The following is a 17189-nucleotide window of genomic DNA, read 5'->3' on the forward strand; positions in this document are numbered from 1 at the left end:
ATATTTAAAAAAAAATCTTTTATTAGGGCATACTTCTCAAAATGGTATAGGATGATAATTCTAATACACATATTATAGTCAATGATCAAGTTTTTGTAAAAGCAACGAATAAGTATGACAAAGTATGATTATATTCTTAGCATCAGTATTGTACTATAATAACACTTATTAAATTGCAGGTACTATAATACTAACTAAATTTGTTTCAGTCATGGATACTAGAACTAATACAAACTATTATTGTTTCTAACAAGGAACACTAGAACTAATACTAACTAAAATTGTTTCAGTCATGGATACTAGAACTAATACAAACTATTATTGTTTCTAACAAGGAACACTAGAACTAATACTAACTAAAATTGTTTTAAACAATGAATACTAGAACTAATACTAACTTAAAATATTTCTGATAACTGAACTAGAACTAGAACTGTACTAGAACATTATACCTGTACTAGAACATTATACCTGTACTAGAACATTATACCTGTACTAGAACATTATACCTGTACTAGAACATTATACCTGTACTAGAACATTATACCTGTACTAGAACATTATACCTGTACTAGAACATTATACCTGTACTAGAACATTATACCTGTACTAGAACATTATACCTGTACTAGAACATTATACCTGTACTAGAACATTATACCTGTACTAGAACATTATACCTGTACTAGAACATTATACTTGTACTAGAACATTATACCTGTACTAGAACATTACAACTGTACTAGAACATTATACCTGTACTAGAACATTATACCTGTACTAGAACATTATACCTGTACTAGAACATTATACCTGTACTAGAACATTATACCTGTACTAGAACATTATACCTGTACTAGAACATTATACCTGTACTAGAACATTATACCTGTACTAGAACATTATAACTGTACTAGAACATTATACCTGTACTAGAACATTATACCTGTACTAGAACATTATACCTGTACTAGAACATTATACCTGTACTAGAACATTATACCTGTACTAGAACATTACAACTGTACTAGAACATTATACCTGTACTAGAACATTATACCTGTACTAGAACATTATACCTGTACTAGAACATTATACCTGTACTAGAACATTATAACTGTACTAGAACATTATACCTGTACTAGAACATTACAACTGTACTAGAACATTATACCTGTACTAGAACATTATACCTGTACTAGAACATTATACCTGTACTAGAACATTATACCTGTACTAGAACATTATACCTGTACTAGAACATTATACCTGTACTAGAACATTATACCTGTACTAGAACATTATACCTGTACTAGAACATTATACCTGTACTAGAACATTATACCTGTACTAGAACATTATAACTGTACTAGAACATTATACCTGTACTAGAACATTATACCTGTACTAGAACATTATACCTGTACTAGAACATTATACCTGTACTAGAACATTATACCTGTACTAGAACATTATAACTGTACTAGAACATTATACCTGTACTAGAACATTATACCTGTACTAGAACATTATACCTGTACTAGAACATTATACCTGTACTAGAACATTATACCTGTACTAGAACATTATACCTGTACTAGAACATTATAACTGTACTAGAACATTATACCTGTACTAGAACATTATACCTGTACTAGAACATTATACCTGTACTAGAACATTATACCTGTACTAGAACATTATACCTGTACTAGAACATTACAACTGTACTAGAACATTATACCTGTACTAGAACATTATACCTGTACTAGAACATTATAACTGTACTAGAACATTATACCTGTACTAGAACATTATACCTGTACTAGAACATTATACCTGTACTAGAACATTATAACTGTACTAGAACATTATACCTGTACTAGAACATTATACCTGTACTAGAACATTATAACTGTACTAGAACATTATACCTGTACTAGAACATTATACCTGTACTAGAACATTATAACTGTACTAGAACATTATACCTGTACTAGAACATTATACCTGTACTAGAACATTATACCTGTACTAGAACATTATACCTGTACTAGAACATTATACCTGTACTAGAACATTACAACTGTACTAGAACATTATACCTGTACTAGAACATTATACCTGTACTAGAACATTATACCTGTACTAGAACATTATACCTGTACTAGAACATTATACCTGTACTAGAACATTATACCTGTACTAGAACATTATACCTGTACTAGAACATTATACCTGTACTAGAACATTATACCTGTACTAGAACATTATACCTGTACTAGAACATTATACCTGTACTAGAACATTATACCTGTACTAGAACATTATACCTGTACTAGAACATTATACCTGTACTAGAACATTATACTTGTACTAGAACATTATACCTGTACTAGAACATTACAACTGTACTAGAACATTATACCTGTACTAGAACATTATACCTGTACTAGAACATTATACCTGTACTAGAACATTATACCTGTACTAGAACATTATACCTGTACTAGAACATTATACCTGTACTAGAACATTATACCTGTACTAGAACATTATAACTGTACTAGAACATTATACCTGTACTAGAACATTATACCTGTACTAGAACATTATACCTGTACTAGAACATTATACCTGTACTAGAACATTATACCTGTACTAGAACATTACAACTGTACTAGAACATTATACCTGTACTAGAACATTATACCTGTACTAGAACATTATACCTGTACTAGAACATTATACCTGTACTAGAACATTATACCTGTACTAGAACATTATACCTGTACTAGAACATTATACCTGTACTAGAACATTATACCTGTACTAGAACATTATACCTGTACTAGAACATTATACCTGTACTAGAACATTATACCTGTACTAGAACATTATACCTGTACTAGAACATTATACCTGTACTAGAACATTATACCTGTACTAGAACATTATACCTGTACTAGAAAAACACTAGGCAATATATCGATACAGCAAATAAGCATCATGATACAATACTGTACTTAGAAAATATCAATATACCGAAGTTTTCGAGTAGAACAGTCAGTGATTGCTCTATTATTGTAACAGTGATCTAGATACTCAAACAGAAAGTCTCTCTATTTACATGTGCTATAAATCAATGGTACAAGAAGCCATACAAATATGCATGTATAAGTGCTGCTATTACGGCTAAAATATTCTTACCCTGGTCTTCTCTGTTACACTTTAAGCTGCACCACTAAGCAGTAAACAATCTGCTATATACATACCGTAAAGTAAAAAACTTTGGTGGTAAAAAAGTGTGATGAAACCCCCCTGTTGAAAAAATTGGCGGAAAAAACTTTGGCGATTGAAATAATATTAGCCAAAGTTTCTACCACCAAAATTTTTACTGTACGGGATATTAAACGACAAGGTGTCAACTCATCAGATAAATAGTGTAGTATGTGTATAGGTAACTAGCATTGTTGTTGTAGCAGTACTTTTGTAGCTACTGATCTAATGACGTGGTAGTAAAGGCGCTTGCTTCGCTATCTCCTGCAATGCAGAGAGCAACCATACAGTATTTACTTTTCTAGTGAACTCCAGTAGCAGAGGGTATCACGTATATCAAAGTATTTGGCCAAATCCATCGCGAGACGATGAACTAGCTGATGTGCGAACGGGAAGCTGGTCGGAAATTCAATCTCGGCCAAGGAGTGCTTATACTGAACAGTGGGACAAATTCCTAGGAAGATCTCCAAAGTCAGCTTGATCTTTATTGCATGGTGGTACAAGCTGGCACAAGTTCTAGTTACTCAATGTGCTCGTGTAATAATCTAAAATAATTGGCGAAAAAAGTTTTGGCGAATTGAACGATATTCACCAAATTCGTCAAAGTTTTTACCGCCGAAGTTTTTTACTATATGGTACTAGCCATCTTGACAACTCATCAAAATGTGGAGTAATCCGGACAAGCCTTTGTGAGAGCATGCATTAAGGTGGTAGTTACCTGGAAGTCGTGGTTTTGAAGCCATTGCAAATGAAGCCATATGTCGTGCCACAAATATTTATTTATTGCATCATGTGATTAGTGTTTATGCGATAATTAAAATGGCTGTTGTGCATGTTAAGGCCCATTGCCTTGTAATACGATGAAATTCGTTACTGTTTTGTGAATATTATTAAAGAAGACATCCACTAAAGTAAGTAGAGTAGTTCAGAACCTTTGTTCACTGAGATTCAGGTGCTTTGCGCAAAACTTTGGCGGCATACGTCATTTGTGGTTTTAGCATGGTATGTTAGAGTGTTAGTACAACTTTCAGCGTCAGTTTTTCCAGTATACTAGTTAGGGAGACCTCTGTATTTGTGTAAAATAAGCGACTGGTATTTGTAGCAGGGCCACATGTCAAGAAAAAAAGGTTTTTGTTCCGCCTGTCGAAGTTACAGCTGGTTTTAGACCATTTTGCGATGGCCAAAAGGGCTTCATAGTGCCATAGCCATGTTTCAGCCTGGCATAGTCTAAAGCTTTGTTGAACACGCCCTGCTTATGCTGCTAAAGAATAGATTCCACGATTTACCTTGCCATAATGTGCAACGAGCTTTGCATAAACTGACGCCGAAAAGATTTTTGCATGCTTGTACAATTGGTTCTCTAGCACCGCTGTTCAATCTCCAATGGCCATACAGACCAGCATGCAGATAGAGGAAGAGCTGGTCTACAGTCTGGTTGTCTTCACTTTAGCGTAGTTCTCCAAATCTGTTTATAACTGAATTTTAAAAATATCCTTCAAACCAGAAATTGTGAGGTAACTGCCACCTTAAAATGTTTGTGGTAGGCTAATTGTCTGGGTCGTGTAATAGAGGCAGGTATCCAGGTAGAGATGTACTTTTAACAGCAACTCTGTTTTCCTTACTAAATATCATATCAGAACACACTAGCTATTTGTCACATCAGTATAATACTCAGTGTAGTTTATCAGCATTCACTGAATAAAGAAATTCGTATACACAGTGAATGTAGAATCAGTGTCAGCTCTTTAAGGTACAGATAAATTGGATATTGTTACAACTATTACCGAATATGCCAGTCATAACTAGCCATGACCACTTCATTATAGTATCGTGGTACAGTATCATATCGAACATTTTATTGATGATGATACACAAAATGCACTATATCACACAACACTACTGTGATGAAGTTGGGAGAAACACTATTGTACATGATCTATACACATTTTTTAGCTTGTCATACTAGTATAGCCCATATTTATCCTATAACACTTATTCATGCTAGGTGATACTAAAATGTGTAACATATAAAGCCCATACTTCTATTTCCTTAACAGCAATTTTGACCTGGCCTGTAAACAAAGAAGGCCATAATTTGAGACCACAATTATTTGCAAGTGATGCCTGGCATTTAGTCAAATTGGAGTCATTGTAGAACGCCATACACCATAATTGTAACAGAAAGCTTAGAACAATGTGTTGACTGTGTAATCAAGTGTAGTAAAGGCATAAAATAATTGAAAACATTTGTATAATACATATCTGCTTGTATGCGAACTCACATGGACTCACATGGACTCACATGGACTCACTTGTACCACCTTCATCCTTCAGATAGCTGTGAATTTAATGTTAACAAGTTTGAAAAACAAAAACAACAGCATTAAAGGAAAAATACTAAAAGTCACTAACAGTAGACTCCATTAATAGCTTAGGCCTCTATTTAAGACCAGGTTATTTTTACAGGAAATCCTCTGATATATAATTGAGACAGACATTTATTTGCATTCAGGTTTACACAAGGAGTACCAAAAAGTTATAGTTGTAACACACCCATGAGGTTTGTATCTGATTTGTAAAGATGACACCCAAAGGCCGCAGGCCCAAGGGTGGAGTTGCTTACAAATCAGATGCAAACTGAATGGATGTATTCTAACTGATTTGTAGTATGGGGTGTGTGCACATTGTAATTGATTTGTTTAAACTCCAGGTACTTGGTCAAAGGCCATTTTTCCATACTGGAGTGTATACAGAACATTATAACATCTAAACAGTAACTAAAGAATACAAAACCAAGACAATATTACAACAAACTATACACAAAAAATAACAACACAGAAAAACAAACAACAGATCAAAGGAGTTCATTTGTAACATGGAAGGCAAAGCTAATATTAGCTATTGGTGAGCGCCATATACAAGACACAATTTTACTCATTAACTGCTGCCTTGATGGTTAGTTGATTCATTGTTAGCTAGTTCATTCATTTAGCAGTGTGTTTCTCATGCGAAGTGTATACCATTGTACCACACATCATTTATACAGGTGTAGCTGAAGTATCTAATATTCATTTTTGAGTCGTACAGTGTTATGATAGTCTTGGTTAGCTTAATTTATTGGCAAATGAGCATGTGGTATACAGATAGCTATGGACTCAGCCTAGCAATTGTACTGCTTCCCATTCATTCAGACAAGTGCAGTGATGTGTATGAGGTTGTGTGTTTATTTGTTCCAGAGCAATTCATCTCCTTGACGCATTAGCCAAATTCATTGCCTTAATTGTGTCAAGGGCAGCCATAGAAGGTTTTCTAAGATTTCCAGAAACCGGTCAAGTGCACTCTAGCGGTTAAAAATATGATTTGCAAGGCACAAGACATACAGATCGAGATACTCTAATAGAGCAATCAATCACTCTAATAAAGCAGTCACAGTATTAAACAGTGTAGCAGGTTATTAGCTATAAATAAGGATTTTAGGTACTTTATAAGTAATATTAATATATCATTAAGTACAGTAGTACTTACCTAGTATTTTAAAAATTGTTAATTTAAAAAGGAAGTAGGGATCTATGCAATAAAAAGTTGTGAAACAAGAGATTAATGATGGTATTACAGCATAGCTCAGTGGCAAAGTCCCTACTAAATAGCTAATGTGCCAAAGTAGGGACTTTCCCACTGAGCTATGCTGTAACACCATCATTCATCTCTTGTTTCACTACTGTTTATTGCATAGATCCCTACTTCCTTTTTAAATTAACAATTTTTAAAATACTATTTTTGTTGTTGTTGCACAGCTAGCTACAATGTAACTTGTATTAGTGTATTTTCCACACCTGTGGGTATGGAAAAAGCAGATACCATCACTTACATATAAACATCTTGCCCATTTGCTCAGTGAGAAGTGGAGTTTCCCATATTCTGTGGTTATGGGCAGGCTTCGCTGTAGTTTGGGGTCCTCCTTGCTGCACTCTTCAGCTATGTGTATCAGAGGATTGCTTTCTAGATCCAAGTGTCAATGTGTGCCTACAGCCATTGGCCTTGCTGTTGCTGAGTGATACCTGTCTCCTATAGAACAATGATTAATGTAATATTATACTAATTTTATATTGTGCTTGCTTCTTTTTCTTATAAAAATAGCTATGACTACCAGAACAACATAACTGTTCTATCATACATGACTGTTGTACTAGATTGACTGTTGTATTAGATGTCAGCCAAGGGGTGTGCAGCTAGCTAGCTAGACCAATAAGGAGCGAGTGATCTGGTGTATTGTTAAGTAAATAGCTAGACTGTTAAGAGGTTAGGTCTCAGTACTTTTTCACTTTTAATCCATCTACAGATCTTTATTTGGTGGCCATGGTTGCAAACCTATCATGAACCGGATCCCAATGGTGAAGTTGCAGATATCTAGCAAGTGTACCTCTTACAGTAGTGCCAAGACTGAAGCGCTTCTGAAATCTAGCTCTGAAATAATTCTGTTGTGTCTAAATATGCCACTGAAAAAAAAAGCATTGATACGGAAAATTAAAGTCTAACAGCCTGATTGAGGATAAAATAAAAGACAAGGCGCAGAGAGCCTACACTAATCGAAACCCCAAAAGGCACATCCCACTGGTGAGTTTGTTATTGTGGTATAAAATGTGCTATTTTGTTTGGTCTGATGCCTTGCAACTGTGGTCAGTGAGGCAGTCAGTGAGACTAAAATTCGAGTTTAAGCGACTTTTTAAAATTGTATATCCGGCCAACTTTGTTTTAATGCTGTAGTATGTGGTATATGAACTAGTACTATTTCATAAAGGTGATTTTTGTTGTGTAAAATGTCTGTAGGATGATATTAGAAAGTGAAATTTTGGGCAGCGTGTGAATGTTTCACCACAATCCCTACTTAAACGGTAGTACCATTTGATAAGTAGAGATTGATAAGAAATCATATGGCTTTGGATATTTTTGCACTTCAAAAAACAGCTTTGAAATAATTTTATCTGAAAAACTCACTTGGAATGCATTAGTACTGCTATTATGTGGTTACTGCTCTAGATAGAAAGTTATGTACTTGTGTGGCCTTTTTGGACATTTGTGAGGCCTTTGACTCTCTTGACCCCATCATATATTACTACAAAACTTGAATAACTTTGGACTCTATGGAACATTAATTTGTGAGTTTTTATCGGATCGTTTTCAATGTGTAAAGAATTCTCACTCATGTTCTAGTTGGGCCGGTGAGAAGTGGTGTTCCTCAGGGCAGTTCCCAGGTTCCCTGCTGTTTTTGCTGTGTGTCAATGAAATGCCATCTCAAGCTATCCATGCTAGGTTGCTGCAATTTTCAGATGATACTGCATTAATCTGTACTGGCCCGTCCCTTGACATAGTGAATGAGTGTCTGTCTCAGAATTTGTCTTGCTTCTTTCATGGATTACGCAGAGTAACATGTGATTCAACACTCAGAAATCTGTGGTTTCAACTTCAAATACTTTGCCACGTGAAGTTCAGATCAATGGTGTTCTCTAATCTACAGTCACCTCTCAGAAGTATCTGAGAATAACATTTGATAATAAACTGGATTGGTCAACTTATGTAGCTAAGAAGATGTCTTTTTATTTATTCTGGAATAACACCCACAGAAAAACTTTACCAACTGAAGTCATCAAGATGTAAGTGGATTCCCTTGTGTTATCTTGCTTGATTTATTCTTTTCCGGTTTGGGGTCCTTTGTTGTACCAGCTGAACATTCATCACTTACAATGCTTACATAATTGGGGTGTGAGTATCACTGTTTCATTGCAGAAATTTGACCACAAGTCAGAACATTATACCAGCTTTAACTGGCTGACAGTTTCATCTTTAATTAAGTACCGCTGCTTGTGTGCTTTACACAAGATCTATATGGGTGATGGTACTGTGCTGGATCCTCCAGTAGTATTTGGAACTAATCATAAGAATTATACTAGATCCTCACAAAGATTTATTCAGCCAACTTTCTGTAGATTGTCCTTTACTAAAAAACTGTTAAAACATTTGCTGCACTCTGGTGGAATACCTGCCTGATAAGTTGCTCTGTCCTCCACTTTTCCTACTTCAGTGTATAATTTTATGTTGTGTAATGATGTGTAATATTTTTGTGTGGTGTATTTGTGTAGTGTACAAATAGTTCCTGTATCTGTGTGTTTGTGTTGTACTTATTGCTTCTGTACTTGTGTGTTTATTGTAGTTGTGTGTTTGTTTTTATACTCTTGTATATACGGAAGAACAACTATGCTGAATATTTGAGCTAAAATAAAAATAAAAGTCAAATGATTCAATGTACAGTGAGTTTAAAGCATGGCTTGCATTTGATACAAGCTAAACGTCGTATTTATCAGCAAATGAAATGCTATGGAACTGATTTGTTGAAATTCAAGTACAAAGCTATTAGCAACCTGGTTCACTCTCAAACAAGAAAGGATACAGCAGCTCATGTAACTAACCTATCCAAGGTATGAATTCTAAGGAATTTTGGAATTTTCTCAACTTCATTAAGGATCACCGACATCCTATCCCTTCTCTCAAACATGACAATTCCTTTATTTTAGATGACAGCAAAAAGGCTACAATTTTTAATCAATTCTTTCACTCAGTATTTACTATTGAAGGCCAAAGTTCTCTGTCTGATTTACGTCAATATTTAGCCTGATCTGATTAGCTCAATTGATTTTTCTGTTGATGCAGTCCATAAGGAACTGGTAAGTCTGCAAAAAGACAAAACATGTGGTCCTGATTTTATTCCTGCTTATTTATTAAAAGTTGGTGCAGATTTTCTTGCTGCATTCCTTATTAAGTTATTTAAACTTTCTATCTCTACTGGGTCTTTACCTAGAGATTGGGTAACAGCTAACATCGCACCAGTCTATAAAAAGGTTAACAGCCATCAACCATAAAAAAAAACTATCGCCCTATTAGTTTGACATTTACTGTGATCAAAGTCATGGAAAGAATTATAGCTACATCACAAAACTGTCAAAGCTCTGGAATTCCACAATCTTATCAGTAATCATCAACATGGTTTTTGTCATTACCATTCCACCATCAACCTTTTGTTGACTGCAGTCCATGATTGGGCAGCTTGTTTAGAATTACGCCACTCAGTACATTGTATTTTTCTGGATCTTGCAAATGCTTTTGACTCTGTACCTCACTCCCGTTTTTTTGTTGAAACTTGAATGTTTAGGAATCAAAGGTGATCTGTTATGATGGTTCAAGTACTTTTTAACTATGAGATCTCAATGTGTTGCTATTAATGGTTCTTTTTCTGATTATATACCTGTGGCATCTGGGGTACCCCAGGGATCTGTGCTTGGTCCTCTATTATTCTTGCTATATATTGATGACATCCACTGCTCAATATCCCACAGTTCAGTATTAATGTTTGAAGATGACATAGCCCTCTATAGAGAAATTACATCCTCCTCTGACCAAAATTTGCTTCAGATTGACTTATCTAATGTCCTAGAATAGTTTCATAAATGGCAACTAAACCTGAGCCCATCCAAGTGTGAAACAATTTGCATTTCTTACAAACGCTCACCTCTCCTGTACACTACTTCCTGAATAACCATCTGTTGGCCACCAAATCTGTTGTTCAGTACTTATAAACTCTCACCTTAAATGGTCGGATCACATCAAGCATATTACTGCTAAGGCAACCAGATCCCTGAATGTTTTGAGGCATTCACTTTACACATGCCCCTCTTCTGTCAAAGATGTAGTATATAAATGTGTTGTACATCCCATACTGGAATATGCTACTCCAGTATGGTACTTACATTCACCTGGTGATATCAAGAAGCTGGAAGGTATCCAACGTAGAGCTGCCAGATGGGTTTGTGGAAGCCAATGGAGTTCTGCTCACAAGCGCTGGTCCAAATCATCAGACTATTTATTAATCAACTGAACTGGCCAATTTTACATCAGAGACAAGATTATTTCACTACCTGCCAACTATATAACATTTTCATTTGGCTAGCACTTCCACATCTAGTGCTATGGGTGGTGGCAAGGGGTGCTGGATACCGCGGGAAAAAAAACATAACATCATAAATCATCACTCAGCAATTCCCTTTTCCAAATAGTTTTCTAGAGAAAACAGACATCCATCAACCCATTTGCACTAGACACCTCTGTATCAATAATCAATTCTTATTCATTTTTCATCAATTCATCATTTCTCTGGAATGATCTACTTACAGAGCTCTCAACCTGTAGCCTTTGTCAGGAGTGAGATCAACAAAGTTCTGCCATCCATCCTGTGCAACTTGATGGAGAGAACAAGCACAGTATACATAAAATGTGCCCTTAGGCTGATAATGTGTAGTTGTGCACCTATGGCTTCTATCTATCCACCTGTTTATGCAGACATAGTTACGATTAATTGTATCTCTGCACATACATTCTGCCACCATCTGCTATGCCACACAATATAATTAGTTGAACACACTGATGTATTTTTTTTATTCTAATTATAAATACTAAACGTTTTTGTGGAAGTTTAGCTACATTGCTTGTAGGCGTGAGATTCAATACCTTGGGCATGAGAGCGTGAGATTGCACCTCAAATCGTGAGTCATGCCAGAGGCGTGACAGTTGAGAGGTATGTACCTACCAATATCCTTCAGATTACCAACACAAACCCCTTCCGTGTAGCCATCAGATGTTTTTTCTTGTGATTCTATTGTCTTGTGCTTACATGTGTTTTATTTTGTATTGCTTTTGTAATAGTGCATAGTCACTGTACTGTTGTATTGTTTGTTTGTTTTTGTAAGGAGCACATTTGCAGGCTCAGCCTTTTGTACAACCCTTGTTTTTTGACAGAAATTCATAATTATACAACCAAGTACTAAGAATAATACAAAATGCGGTTAAAATTACATCATAAATAATGAATAACTAAATAATAAATTAATAATTAATATTCTCAAAAACTACGAGGCCTAGAGACATGAACTAATCAGGGATAGATTCGCCTGTGAATGAAGGCACAACTGTATAATTATTGCGCCTGTTCATGCTGATGACTTAATGTATGTGTAATTCTATATAACGCCTAGTACCACACCAATGCTTTAATTTCAGATTGCATGAAGGAGTAGATTAGCAAACAGGAGGGAGTGATTGCAGGAGAGCCAGAGGCCACCTTACACATAAACAACAAGATTACAAGTATGTTTCTAAGCTGTTTTCAGGTGGCACAGTGCTCCAAATTGCCATGCCAGGTGCCAGTGGACACACTCAGCATGATGAACAAGATTAAGAGTATGTTAACATGATTGTTTGTTGTATCATTTTGTACACTTCTGTTCATCCTTTACCTAGCTTGCTAGCTGAATTATTTCCATTTCCAGTGTTCAGTGTCAATAATACATTGTTGCATATAGTTCTATAGTATAAACTGCATCTCCTGTATGTTGTACAGTATTGTGTTACACATCATTCTCAGCTACCAGTAGTTTTGCATTGGGCCTGGCAAGCCATTGTGTGGAGAACACTGGCACAGTTTTCAGCTGATAATTTTGTGTGTGAAGATGTATAGCTCTCAACCTGAAGCCTTTCAGAGCCAGGAGTGAAATCACTTTGTCACAGAAGCACGATACCTCTTACAACCAGTCACTTTCTTGGATGTGCTGTGCTTTGCCATCTTCACTGTTACGTTCTGTTGTACTGGCTATTCATGGGAGCAGAAAGCTACAGTTAACATAGCTCCCTGCTGTCTCCACTGAGCTGCGTTTAGTGGAAAGCCGTATTCTTGTTGAATAGAACAATTGTGGTTTTGTTTGTTTCATTTTATTTTTAATTTGTTGTTTTGTCATCACCATGCATTATTTTACTTTGAGACGGAAATTATATAACCACTGCAGTAAATACATCCCATACAACCTGATTGAGATAACAAACACTACATACACAAAATGTGCCCTTAGGCTGATAATTGCTGTGTGGTTGTGCTTGCTGCTGTTTATTTACCTACATACTGTAAACCAGTGCTCAAAATAGTGTCAAAATATTCCACTGTCAAAATGTCTGGACAAAGTCACCAATGACCTGTCATTACTTGTGGTTGTCCAGTCACATTCAAAATGTACTTCAGCATGTAAAGTATGCTAATTGTAGGGGGGTCTGGGGGCATGCACCCCACAGGAAATTTTTAAAAGTACAATGTCTGAGATCACATCTGAAAGCATTTTGAAAGGGTAAGTTTAATCTGTGAATCACTTACAAACATTTTACCATATTATACAGATGCATGATTAATAATCTTTTTTGACAGGAAACAAGAATTGATCAGTTTGTGTTATTGTACAATGACAATTTGTATCTTACAAATAATTTCACAATAAAATGTTATAATTATTGAATGTATTATTACACTGATAATTACAGTAAGTGAAATGGTCATAAACAGTCATACCTAATTCAAACTCACAGATAACTCCCATCTTTAATAGCGAAGATTTTCTTTAGTGATTGTGTAAGCAATATCCATTTTTCTTTTAATCTTCAACCTGGCAACCTCGCTAAGGTTGGCTTGAGCCATTGCCCTTACAATTGGTGCATATTCCATCAAGCTACTGGCTGCTTTCTTGGCCTCCAATATGCCACTGCATTGCTCGCTTGTGCATATCGGTTGCCACGTGATCCTTGTATGTCAAAGCGCGAATATTGGTCGTGCCTTCAATAAAGGCTGGCCTACCTGTAGTGTTGTATCGAGCAGAACACTTCACATTTTACATGTTCACGTGCTCCGGATCACCAGACGCTGTTTCAAACCGCGTATCGTATTCTCCATACAGTACTAATCAACTACATAACTGTACTGTATGAGTCATAAAGTACAGTTATGCAGCTAATTGGGCAAATACAGTACAGTTATGTGGAGAATTTATTTGTGGAATGTTACGTAAACAACACGCTGTGAATCACTAAAACCAGCCAAACTAATCCTATGAGTTTGTTCTACAGCTAGGAATAGATAGTATAAACACTTACTGATCGTCTGATCACGGAACTTTTAAACACTACTCCACTAAGACAGCACGATTGATCACGTGCATGACATTGTATATCGCTAAAACTAGCCAAACTAATCCTATTAGTTTGTTCTACAACTAGAAATAGATTATATGAACACTTAATGATATCCTTATCACCGAAAATCGAGAGAAAATCGCTCCGAGCCAGACGCGACCAGGAAGTACAATATAACACTTAAAGCACCGCCTTGCTTGTGTGTACAAAATATACAGTACTCGAGGGGTGTCTCGAGGCAAAGCTGTATTAGCCTCTTGACACACACCCTCATACTGTATTTTCCGTACACACGCGCGGCGGTGCTTTAACCCTAACATATTGTACTTTGCGTGGGAGGATCAAAGCGATGCTGCGTATCATATTGTCCATACAGTACTAATCAGCTGCATAACTGTACTGTATGAGTCATACAGTACAGCTATGTGCTTAAGTGGGCAATTACAGCACACTTGGGCAAATACAGTACAGTTATGTGGAGAATTTATTTAAGGAATGCTACATAAACAACACACTGTAAATCACTAAAACCAGCCAAACTAATTCTACGAGTTCGCTCTACGGCTAGGAATAGTTGTATAAGCACTTACAGATCATCTGATCATGAAGCTTTTTAAACACGATTCCACTAAAACAGCACGATTGATCATGTGCGTGACATTGTAAATTGCTACAACTAGCCAAACTAATCCTATTAGTTTGTTCTACGACTAGAAATAGATTATATGAACACTTACTGATATCCTGATCACCGAAAATTACAGTGGTTTGAGTACTAGAGAAAATCACTCTGAGCCACACAACCAGGAAGTACAATATAACACTTAAAGCACCATCTTGCTTGTGTGTACAAAACCAGGAAGTACAATATAACACTTAAAGCACCGTCTTGCTTGTGTGTACAAAAACTGCAGTGCTCAGGGGGTGTCACGAGGCAAATACAGCACTCGGCTTCGCCTCATACTGTTTTAGCCTCTCAACACACACCCTCATACTGTATTTTCTGTACACACGCACAGCGGTGCTTTAACTAGAACGTAAATTGCAAAGCCTGGTTGATTAAACCTCTGTTTGACACAATAGATGATTAGATCAAGGACTTCATAGTAAATAGCATGAAAGTATGACTCACAATCATTAAAGGTAGTTCCTTCAGCAGTTCCTTCTAATCTAGCTGGAGCTCGTCTTTTTCGTGGTAACTTAGGATCTTCAATATCAAAGGATGTCCAAAGAAGACTGACTTTTTGCCAAATAACTTGTAGTTGGCTTCACCCCTAAGTGTTTGTAATGTGTTAACAGTCATAGACGAAACATGCTGTCCCTCTGATTTGGGGACTGTAACGTCTGACTAAGACTGTCAGTGTGTTTTAAATTTAAATAACCCAAGTGGATACCAAAAAAATGTATTTGTTTTAAACTGTGCTTCAACTCCAATTATTCTAGCTTTTATAGATGTGTCAGACATTTCATCTTGAGAACTCTCCCAAAGTTCTTGCAGTGTCTTGTAGTTGTCTATAACAGACTTCAGTGAATTGACACGAACAGTCCAACTAGTTGGACATAGGACACAAACTCCTGGTGTATCAGGTGCCAAGTTTTGCTTCAAATTGTCAAATTGCATGTCCCTTTTCAGGGAGTATTTAATCAGCTTTGAGACTTCAAAAGCAATATCCAGCACATCTTTCAATATTTTACAATGCTTTATGGTTCTCCAACAGATAAATTAAGTGCATGGCCATAACAATATAACAATGGGTATATACGGCATTTGGTTGTTCATCACTGATCACTTTTTCCACTCCTTTTTGGGTCCACTCATTGTGCTGGCACCATCGTAACATTGCCCACGGCAGTTGGAAAGTGAAAATTTCGTATGTTCTTATGTTTCTTTTATGGCTTTCACAATATCATTGGCATGTACATTATTCATTTTATAAAGCCCAATAAAATCTTCCTGTGGTTCCAATCAGAGTTGATCCACCTTCTGCATACTGATAATTGCTCTCTGTTTGAAGAATCAGTACATTCATCACACATAATGGTGAAGAAATTGGATGACAATAAGTCTTTCCTAATTCTGTGAGGACTGAATAGCCACAGTGTTAATCATTTCGTCTTGCATATCATGTGCTACATATTTATCAGTACTTTTTTCAATCCAATTCTAGGATCTTCATCTGATGTAACTTTAAGAATTGCATAAAAATTAATTTGAATTGGTCTATCCCCATCCCCTCTAAAAGCTAAACCTTATCTCTTGCTAAAAATCTTAAATTTGAAATCACCTTTAGTAAGCATTGTCGATTGTCTTGTTTGTCAAAAGCAACTTGCTTGGATAAATTGCTCTCCAATTTCTTTACACTATGGTGGCAGTGTTACTATTGCTTCAACGGCACTCTTATGGCAGTGTGATCCTTCATGTTTCCTGAAAGCTACGATAGCATCTTCCAGTTACAATATCCCTTAGATACAAAGGCAACTTCTCCCTTATTTCACTTAACTGTCCTTTTCACTAATGCTGTAACACAAAAGTGGCATGTCATCATCTTCATAATAATGCAGCCATTCCCAGTTAGAAAATCATTGCAACTGACAAGAACGCTTGACAACTTGCTACTTCCCAAATTCACATTGTGGAAAATTAAACAATGAAGGTGGGTGATTTGGTGTATCTGGCAGTATAGGATAACTTTGACAAACAGAAGATCCAACATCATATCTAACAAGCTTCGACACCATAGTTAGCACGAGCCATAGTTCAGCACAAACCATAATATAGTTACTACGTGTAAAGTGAGTGCATGAACCATGACCTGTAAATGTATTAGACTAGTAGAAATCACAAGGTGAAGAAA

The 17189-nt window shown here is 36.1% G+C and overlaps 1 protein-coding gene across 1 annotated transcript in view; it reads left to right on the forward strand.

The window, feature by feature from the left end:
- LOC136265767 (kelch domain-containing protein 8A-like) overlaps nucleotides 1–17189 on the forward strand; it is a 40091-nt gene that overhangs the window by 2620 nt on the left and 20282 nt on the right. The gene's annotated exons all lie outside the window — the stretch shown is intronic.

The sequence above is a fragment of the Dysidea avara genome, chromosome 9, assembly GCF_963678975.1.
Source record: "Dysidea avara chromosome 9, odDysAvar1.4, whole genome shotgun sequence".
In the NCBI taxonomy this organism is placed as follows: Eukaryota; Metazoa; Porifera; class Demospongiae; order Dictyoceratida; family Dysideidae; genus Dysidea; species Dysidea avara.